General features: G+C 31.9%; 1 protein-coding gene across 1 annotated transcript in view; it reads right to left on the bottom strand.

The window, feature by feature from the left end:
• CDH9 (cadherin 9, type 2 (T1-cadherin)) overlaps positions 1-7,316 on the bottom strand; it is a 139,915-nt gene extending 132,599 nt beyond the window's left edge. Inside the window, exon 1 of the mRNA XM_010839479.1 lies at positions 7,188-7,316. The gene's annotated coding sequence lies outside the window, so the exon portion shown is untranslated. The remainder of the gene's footprint in view (positions 1-7,187) is intronic.
• Positions 7,317-9,687: the final 2,371 nt, after the last annotated feature.

Raw genomic sequence — 9,687 nt, 5'->3', positions numbered from 1 at the left:
TGTCAAAACCCATCATCTAAATAAAATTTTCATTCTGGGGTAGAATTTACTCAACACTCTTTCCATTTGGGTTGTTTACCTACATTTTTTTGTTTAAAACATAATTATTTTTGTTTAAATATTTTGTTTAAAACATAATTATTGTTTTAGAAGAGTGCAATTTAAAATGTGTGTTTGTTGCTCAGTTGTGCCCGACTTTTTGCAATCCCATGGACTGCAGCCTACCAGGCTTATCTATCCATGGGATTTTCTAGGCAAGGATACTGGAGTGGTTTGCCATTTCCTTCTCCAGGGGATCTTCCCTACCTAGGGATTGAACCAGGGTCTCCTGCACTGCAGGCAGACTCTTTACCAACTGAGCTACCAGGGAAGGCCATAATTTAATAATATGGTCATTGAAGTATAATGCGAGACATACACAATTGACATATTTATCATGAAGTAAATTTTATTCTTCCATGAAAATGCTTAAAGCTCAATTTCAATGTAAAACTGCAATAAATACAGTTCAGTTTTGAGTGAAATGGAGAGGAATCTCTATGCCTGTGTTTAAATAGAGTTACAGTGAATCCAAAGATAATGCTTCATTTGTCAGCACCAAACCATAAGAATGTTTGGGGAGACATCAGACACTTATGATAGCATCATTATTAAATTATTGTGTGTCTCTGCTACTGAGTCTCCCATTGAATCTCATTACTTTTTTAGTCTCCATTCTGTCATTTGGTCTCCATCAGTTTCAGTATTCATCTTTGAGCACTTGTAATTATATACTCAAGTAGTTTCCTGATATATATTTATTTTAAAAATTCTATTAGAACAATTGCCCACTTAATTTTCTGAAATCAATTTTCTAAATTTCTAAAATTGAAACTTTCTTATTTAAATAAAACAATCTTCCATATTTACCTACTGAAAACAAAATTTAACATAGGTCTCAAGTCCAAAGTAGTGAGCTTGAGACACATCATACATATATATATATTCAGTATACATATGGACATTTAAATATATAGACATAGTAGCATTGATTTTAAAAAGTCTTTATTTTAAAGAGTTAAAATAACTCTATATTAAAAATTTTAAGCTTATTATTGTTATTCACTATTTATATTTCAATAGAACTCCCTATTCTAAACTGACCAAAGTTAATTTCAATTATATAAAAAATATTTATTCCCTATATGATAACATTCTTCATTGTTAATGACTGTATCAGGAATCTTAATCTAAGTTAAACATATAAGAAAGATGATTTTCATATGTATTATTACAATAGTATTAATTATTTAGTCTTTGGAAGAGTTAAGTATTATCAGAAATATAAACCTGAATCTTATTTAATGCTCTTGTACTCAAAAAAGTGTAACTGAATTGAAAATATATATAAAATGTCACATCATCTAGATAAACTGACAAGATTTAGGGGGGAAGGAAAAGTATTGCTTTTATTCTAATAGTTAAACCTATTTCAACCCTGCTCAGTGCATGCATAGTTAATTTGTAATATGCTGTTATATAAAATTAACCTTAAAGGACTGTAATACACATATTTATCCTTCACTGATTTATTAAATTATTGTACATAAGTTATATGACATAAAGCAATGATATTTAATCTTAGTATCATATTTTTAATATAAAGAAAATTTGGGTAAGCAAATAGTTAATTTACCCAATAATACAAGAAATATAAAATGGCTATTGACACACTCAACTATGGAAAATGACCAAATAAATCATTACATGCTATGGCTATATTTTAAATAAATAATAAAGATCTTATTTTCCAATAAAAATAATCTAAGTTTTAACCAATATGGCTTGAGATAGCATTAAAATTCCTACTTTATTTTCTACCCACCATACAAGTGGGTCAAGAGATTATAATTTTATGAAGTCTTCAAGAATTTTGTACATTAAATGGAAAGTGATTATTTCTAGTTATGGTCTTAAAAAATGTACGTGTAACTCTCCCTATCTAAAAAAATCAGCCATAAACATGAACTTTGTGTTTAAACTTTTCCAGTATTAAAATGTAGTTTTAACTCCTATTTTATTATTTGTTCATATCCATGATTGCCAATAAAACAGATTTTTACTGCTTAATATTACACCATTCTACTAATTTAAAGGCTATAATAATTTGTACATTGCAATGATCATGTTATTCCTTTCTATTTTTTTTAATTTATTTTATTTTATTTTTTAACTTTACAGCAAAAGAGACATTCACGTATAGAACAGTCTGTTTTTTCCATTATATATTTTTGGGTACACAAAAACACATGTACACAGATCTACCTATATATATACAGAAAAAGAAATACATACAGATGGAGATGTATAGATAAATATATAAAGATATAGATAGATAGCCCTGGAGGAGGGCATGGCAACCCACTCCAGTATTCTTGCATAGAGAATCCTCATGGACGGAGGAGCCTAGCGGGTTATAGTCCATGGGGTAACAGAAAGTTAGATATGACTAAGCAACTAAGTACACTACACAACATAGATAGATAGATATTACTTTGTAATTTGACCTGTAAATGTTCTCCAGTGTTTCATCTGTGGTTAATTACCATTACAGTGGAAAGAGATTTGAATTGTGAAGTGTTTATAACACACAGATGTTAATATTTTGAAAAATATTTCAAGCAATTATATTAAATCATTTCAATAACCTGTTTTGCTAGAAAAAAATAGATGATAAAGAAATTATTTGTCTGAAGGAAAACACCCTTTCAAAACTTATAGTATTGAGGGCCTAGTTCATAAAAGTACTGTATTTCACATGATATCTTTTATCACAGGAAGTGAATTACTGGTGTTTATTTGCTTAGATTACACATTGATATGCATTGTTGTCATCCTTATTACACTTCCTTCCTGTAAATATTGTTTCTTGCTTTTTATGACTTTCCTAAGATCTTGTTTCAGTAAATATGAGGAAAATGTCCACTATTCATTAGATACTCTATTAATAATACATAAAGTGTAGTGATTTTAACATATTCGAATATAAATTCTACCAGGTATATCTATTTCTTACACGTTCACCTTTAAACTCAAGAATCAAATAGCAACTACTAGCCACTACTATCTCCATTCTTTCCAAACTGTTAATCTCAGACAGTGATATAAAGAGTAGGTTTTTTAATTAATGCTTACAAAATAACCATACGCTCTGGTGTTTCATTGATTAATCAGAAAGACCAATAATTATCTTGCTCATGAATAGAAATATAGACTATGAGTACAACCATTCCTCCTGAAATTGATTTATAATTTAGCAAAGTGATTGAATATGGGCAAAAAAGGAAAACCTTGAATGTCACTTTAAGAAAATATTCAGGTCTTCTCCCTTCTTCTTGTCCCCACCTTTTCTCTTAAAAATAAACTGTTGTTCAGTCCTTAAGGTGTGTCCAACTCTTTGTGATCCCATGGGCTGTAGTATAAAGACATATGTATTATACACACACACACATACCACAGCAACAGTAACCTCATGAGATTTCCATTTGCTCTTCATAAGTAGTAAGATCCATTATTATGACTTTTATGCTTTGGGAGGTGTTTCTTGATAGTGTTAATATAAAATGTCTTGGTTAGGCTCCAGAGATCCTTCTTTTATTCAGGCACTTTGCATTCTTAATATGGCTATAAGACCATCTCTTAGTAGTGCTAAATTTAGGAATAAGTACATTAACATATTAGGACTGCTATGAAAATGTATAACAGTGCTATAAAGATACTCTCCTCACTGTGCATTCCTTACCTTATTTTATTGATGAGGATAATGGTAGTTCCAGGAAGAGTAATTTGAAGTGACTTATAAGAAAAAAAAAAAAACTTTTCAGGATGTTTAAAACAATCTAGTATTTTCAGCTAGTCACTCTGTGTGTGTGTGTGTGTGTGTGTGTGTGTCTGTGTGTGTCTGTGTGTGTATCCCTGATATGATTCTCATGACTCAACTTTCACATAATGTTCCCACGTAATGATATATTTTTACAAAATGTTGACAATTTTCACATATAATTCGACATCCTCGGTTATATAATCTGATTTTTCTAAACCTTAGTTTTCCTGTGCAACATCAGAGTTGGAGGTGGTTAAAATCCCTTTTTTAAAGTTCTAGGATTTTATGTTAACACCTAAATAAGATGATAAGATGTTATAGACATTAAGAGGTTTGAGGGGGGTATATTTTAAGACACAGCTCATTTTGAAAACAGATATGCAAGCTACAAAGGAAATGATTTCTTTACCTTAAGAAGTATCTTATTCTACAATAAAAATAATGTATTCATAAATTTACATTAGGTAAAAACAAAGCTAACTAAAACCAATACCCTTTGGTACCATTTAGAATATTTTCTTCTTTCTTAAGAAAACTTAAGTAGATAAATTAGCAAGTAAAATGCCTAAGAACCTAACTAGAGCTTTTATAATAGAAGAGAATAATATATTATGTGTGTATATATATATATATAAGATATATATATATGTGTGTGTGTGTCCTTGAAGTCAGAGGTGCAAATATTTAAAATATCACATAGAACATTTTTAAAGTATCATACTCTGTTTTTTAAAAACATTAGATTTATTTATACTTTATATTTAAAATGCCTTTGAGAGGACAGAATTAGTATTAAAGAGTATAACAAGCTAATGATCTAGTTTATTGAAGCATTTGTATTAACACTAAATAATTATCCATCTAGTCCGTTCACTTTCATAGAGAACAAGTTACAGCCAATGTTTATTCATGACACACATTCATATTTTTTAATTAACAGAGCTTAATTTATATTTTCTTGTGTACAATATATTTCCATATTACTCACATATTTTATTGTAATTTTAAGCATTGTCCAAAGCATTCTGATTAACTGCACCTCCAGATTGTGCAAAGATTATAGGGAATGCATGTCTGCCTTAGATTACTACTGATGTCTATAAAGAAGTAACTCAGTAGAAAAAAAAAATATCAGATGAAGTTTTATTTAATTCACATTTGGGGCATGTACCAAAGAAGGGACATTAAACTGACTAAACTTTGTGTGTATGAGGGTCACAGTAAAATACCAAATACCCAGTGAAATCTTTTTATGCAAGGTGACATTCAGAAGAGCTTCTGATCTAACATGTAATTTATCAAGTAGAGCAACATAACATTTAAAGACATAATTTCAAAGCTAACTTTGATACCATAATCTTTTATACAAAGGCAGTGGTACAAGACATTTTTATTTCAATTATACAATGAGTATAATAATGGTGGTATAATTATGTGAAACATTTCAAAATTGTTCTTAAACTATAAATAGTATAATAAGGGGAAAATCATTTTCTATCCTAGAAAGTAATATGATCTTACATGATTTGCTTTTTCAGTCCTAACAAACCTTTCTGACTTAAAGTTAGTGAATTCTTTCTAAACTGATACTACTATTCTGCTTCCTCTGAAGCATTTTTCTATTCATTATTTCCAGAATTAGATTTGCTCATATAATGAGCTTTATCTTACATTTTCTCATGTTTCAAAACAAATACAGAGATGACAGTATTTCAACACCTCAGCATATATCTATTAAGTGCATACAATTATTTTGTTCTCTTCATTTCAGAAAACTTCAGTTGAATCCATAATATGTTTGACGACAAGACCACAAATACATGCTGCTGGTGTTGAGTCCTATTTCTCTGCTGCTATGGGCTGGAATAGCATGTTATTTCATTTTCTTTATTTTTCAAAATATATCTACCATTCAATCCTGTATTAAGAAGTTTTGTAGTTACACAAATTATGCTACCCTTGACATAGCACTGCCTAGGTAATGAAGCAGTGTCTCAGTCTGAAAATAAGATCCATCCTCTATTGAATGCTGGAGGTTTTTAAATTGTACTTTTTTGCCAAGTTAAGAACATTGAATGATCAAGCTCATTCTTAGTTAATGGCTGAAGATGGGCAACATTCTAATTCCGCAGACAAGTAGAGAGCCACATGAAAATTTCCTCCTGTCTTGCAAAAGTTACCACCTTTGCCAGTTACAAAAATCACTCATTTTTTTATGCTACAGATTTCAAAGACCTTGTTAAAAAATCTTGATTATTAATCTCATAGATATATAACACAATATTATATTACAAGTCTCCCAGAAAAGACTTCCAAAAGTTGATAATACAAATAAATGTAAACTTTACTACAGGTGATCACTGTTCCTTTGTGCACTTTTGTTATTTAAAATAGATTCTGAGAACATACACTGTTAACAGTATCTAAATGTAAGTGCTATAGAATATTGATAACCTTTTAATTAAAATTCATCATGGCTTTTTAGAGATTAGCATGCTTGAAAATATAATTGATGTGAATGGTTATATTGAGTATGCAAGGTAAAAAAAAAATGCTCCATTAAGTCGTTGCATTTTCCATATCACTTCAAATAAAACACATCAATTTTGCCTTTGAAACTCCCTCCTGTGGTTTTCATCCAGTCTTTATTACATTAAGATACATTTGCCCAGAATAATGGAGAACAATTATAGCCAACAGATGTACACACTCAGAATGTTGACCTGAGTGAGAACCACAAATATGTGAAGAAACCTCCTTCACCAGGTAAAGTGATCACTATTATCCTGGCATCCTATGTTTATCTATATATGTGGTATTTTTATTATTTCTATGTCATTTCATTTTAATATTAAAAATAAATCACTTTTTAAGACATGATCAAGATGGCTTTGACAGTTCTGACTCAAATTATGTAAGCAAAAGTTATGAGAAAAACAGGAGTCTATTTCAAATTAATATAATAATAGTACACACAAACAAAATTAATATGTGTTTGAAAGCCACCCAAATCAACATGATGTGAAGTTTAGCTTTATTTTTTTAGTAAAGCTCCATATGCAAATTTGAGCACTACAAAAAGAGCTTTGGTGGTATCAGTTTTGTAAAAGTAAAATAAGAAGCAAACATTGCAAGTTTTTCCCTGAGCATTTTAATATCTTATCCAAATACTAAAAAATGTACTCTTACCTGCTTTCAAATGTTGAGAGAGAGAATGAAAGAGCAAAATACAGCAACTAAGAGAAAAGCACTATTTGTATTATTACATTACAAGAAAGCAAAAATTAAAGAGCTTATAATGTCAAGCAAAGTAAATGACATTTACCTTGTTCCGTAATGAAATTGAGTTTAGCCCTGCTCAGCGCTGACAATTCCGGTGTTGCTTCTCTCTCATTCCTTCTCTTCTCTTTTTATAGTATCTTCTCAGCTGAATCTTCCTGAATCTCAGTGTGCCTTCCTCTTACAGCGAGCATCACTTTTAACTCAGACAGGCAGGAAGCTGAAGCCAAAGGAACTCTCTATCTGATTGGTTTCCATTCAGCGTTTCTGATTAATCAGAGACGTCCCTCACATAGGAAGATATTGCCGCTGATGGCGCTGCAGGGCTCCAGGTTTGGGCTGGGGACTAAAGACTCTTTAGGCACGGCGATTTGCAGGCGAATAAAGTGGGAGGGCTCAAAGAGGGCTTTGTCAAAGACTCCCATTAGAGAAAACAACCCAGTGTTTCCGTCTCCGTTAATCAGCTCTGCTTAATATGTTTGCAGTTGGGAGAGAAAGGTCACAGCATGTCTGTAACCTGTAAATCATCTGTAGCAAATATATATCACATGGACAGTTCTGATACTCAAAAGGAATTTTGTGTATAGTCCCCACAGAATTCATGACTATCTGTTTAAATTTCAAAATTTCAAGTTTAAGAAAAAGAATCTAAATTCTATTTATCAGTGATCATGAATTTTTATCTGTGTCTCTGACTTTATAGACTAAAATAATCTTTCATTAACAATAATTTAACACATCTAATACCTTAACATGATTTTTCAGTAAAGAGAATGATTTTAAATATGATTTCAGATTTCTATAACGTTTTGCTAATCTTTTGATAATGCAATTGATGTATTTTCACCTTTCTTGGAAATGTCCACATATAATTGTGACCATAGCAACATGATAAAAACTAGATATTCCACCTGTTAGATTTGCTGCTGTACATTGTACAACTATTAGAGAGGGTAAACTATAACAGAATCAAATCCTGTTTTAGAAGTTTCTTTAGTACTTCTGGAAATGGTACAATAAGAGAAATATTGATTTGTAGATAAATCTTTCTGAAAAGAAGTTCTAGTAATAGTTGTATGAAATGCATAGTGGGAATATGGCTCACTTTATAATGGCTCGTTAAATCACAGTAAGTAAATAGCATAAGTGCCAAAAATATCAATATTCTATTTGATGCTTCAAAGGAAAACTGACAATAGAAAATAAAAATAAAATTGCCACTTCTGCCCCCCCAGTGGTGCAGCTTATCCATGAAGTGCAGATAATAGAGCTGCCTATCTGAGCCATTGTTATTTATGTACATTATAGAAATTCCTTTCTTAAAAGGGAAAACAAATACTTAAAAATACAGTTTCACTTGTCCCAAAATAAAATGTGACATAGCTAATGCATGATAATTTAAGTAGTACACAGTTTTTAAATACTTGTGAATTTAAAGTGTAGGAAATGGACACGCCCCCCAGCCCCCCACCAAGAGATGGTTAGATAGCATCACCTACTCAGTGGACATGAATTTGAGCAAACTCGCCTGGAGATAATGGAGGACAGAGGAGCCTGGAGTGCTACAGTCCACGGGGTTGCAAGGAGTCTGATGTGACTTAGCGACCGATGGACAACAACAAAAAGGGACTTAACTTTGTTCATCTACAAATGAAGGAAGTGAAAGAAGAAATAAAGTATATTGTCCAGGACTGGATAGATCCAAGTGGTTAAGAACAGCTTAGTGAATTTTTCACGGAGGCTAAGAGAGTTTTCTTGAGGCAAAGACATTTAATATAAAATTCACATTCTCCTTTATATTCATTTCTTCCGGGTCTACTTGTTCCTTTAAATAAACATATTATGAAAGTCTCTCTGCTAATGCTGATAAAGTAATGCTTGTAGAGTGGGAAAAAGGAACCAAACAAAATATTTTATCATAGCTTAAGGTGAATGTTCACAAATAAAAGCTTTAAATCCCTAAAGTTGCATGCATTTCATTTCCCACTGAAACCCAACTGTAGGGAAAGGCTGTTTTGTGTGAATTCACAATCCAACAAAACATTCTGCTGCCTGATTTGAAGTTATTTTTACTACTTCTAGAGGTGGGAGAGGGGAACTTGCCAACTAAAAGAATGGGTATTATCTTACTATCTCAGAAATCCTCTACCTTTCACTCCTTTGTCACAGTGATTTGGAGCATTTGAAAACAAGGGGCCTAAACCTTGGGATTACTGAAAATTACTTTATATTATGTGTATGCCGCTGCTGCTGCTAAGTCGCTTCAGTCGTCTCAGACACTGTGTGACCCCATAGATGGCAGCCCACCAATCTCCCCCGTCCCTGGGATTCTCCAGGCAAGAACACTGCAGTAGCTTGCCATTTCCTTCTCCAATGCATGAAAGTGAAAAGTGAAAGTGAAGTCGCTCAGTCGTGTCTGACTCTTAGCGACCTCATGGACTGCAGCCTACCAGGCTCCTCCTTCCATGGGATTTTCCAGGCAAGAGTATTGGAGTGGGGTACCATTGCCTTCTCCTTATTATATGTATAGCTATCTTTTCAAATAT

Source organism: Bison bison, unplaced genomic scaffold (assembly GCF_000754665.1).
Source record: "Bison bison bison isolate TAMUID 2011002044 unplaced genomic scaffold, Bison_UMD1.0 scf7180017864118, whole genome shotgun sequence".
In the NCBI taxonomy this organism is placed as follows: Eukaryota; Metazoa; Chordata; class Mammalia; order Artiodactyla; family Bovidae; genus Bison; species Bison bison.
This window is presented reverse-complemented; position numbering and strand designations above follow the sequence as displayed.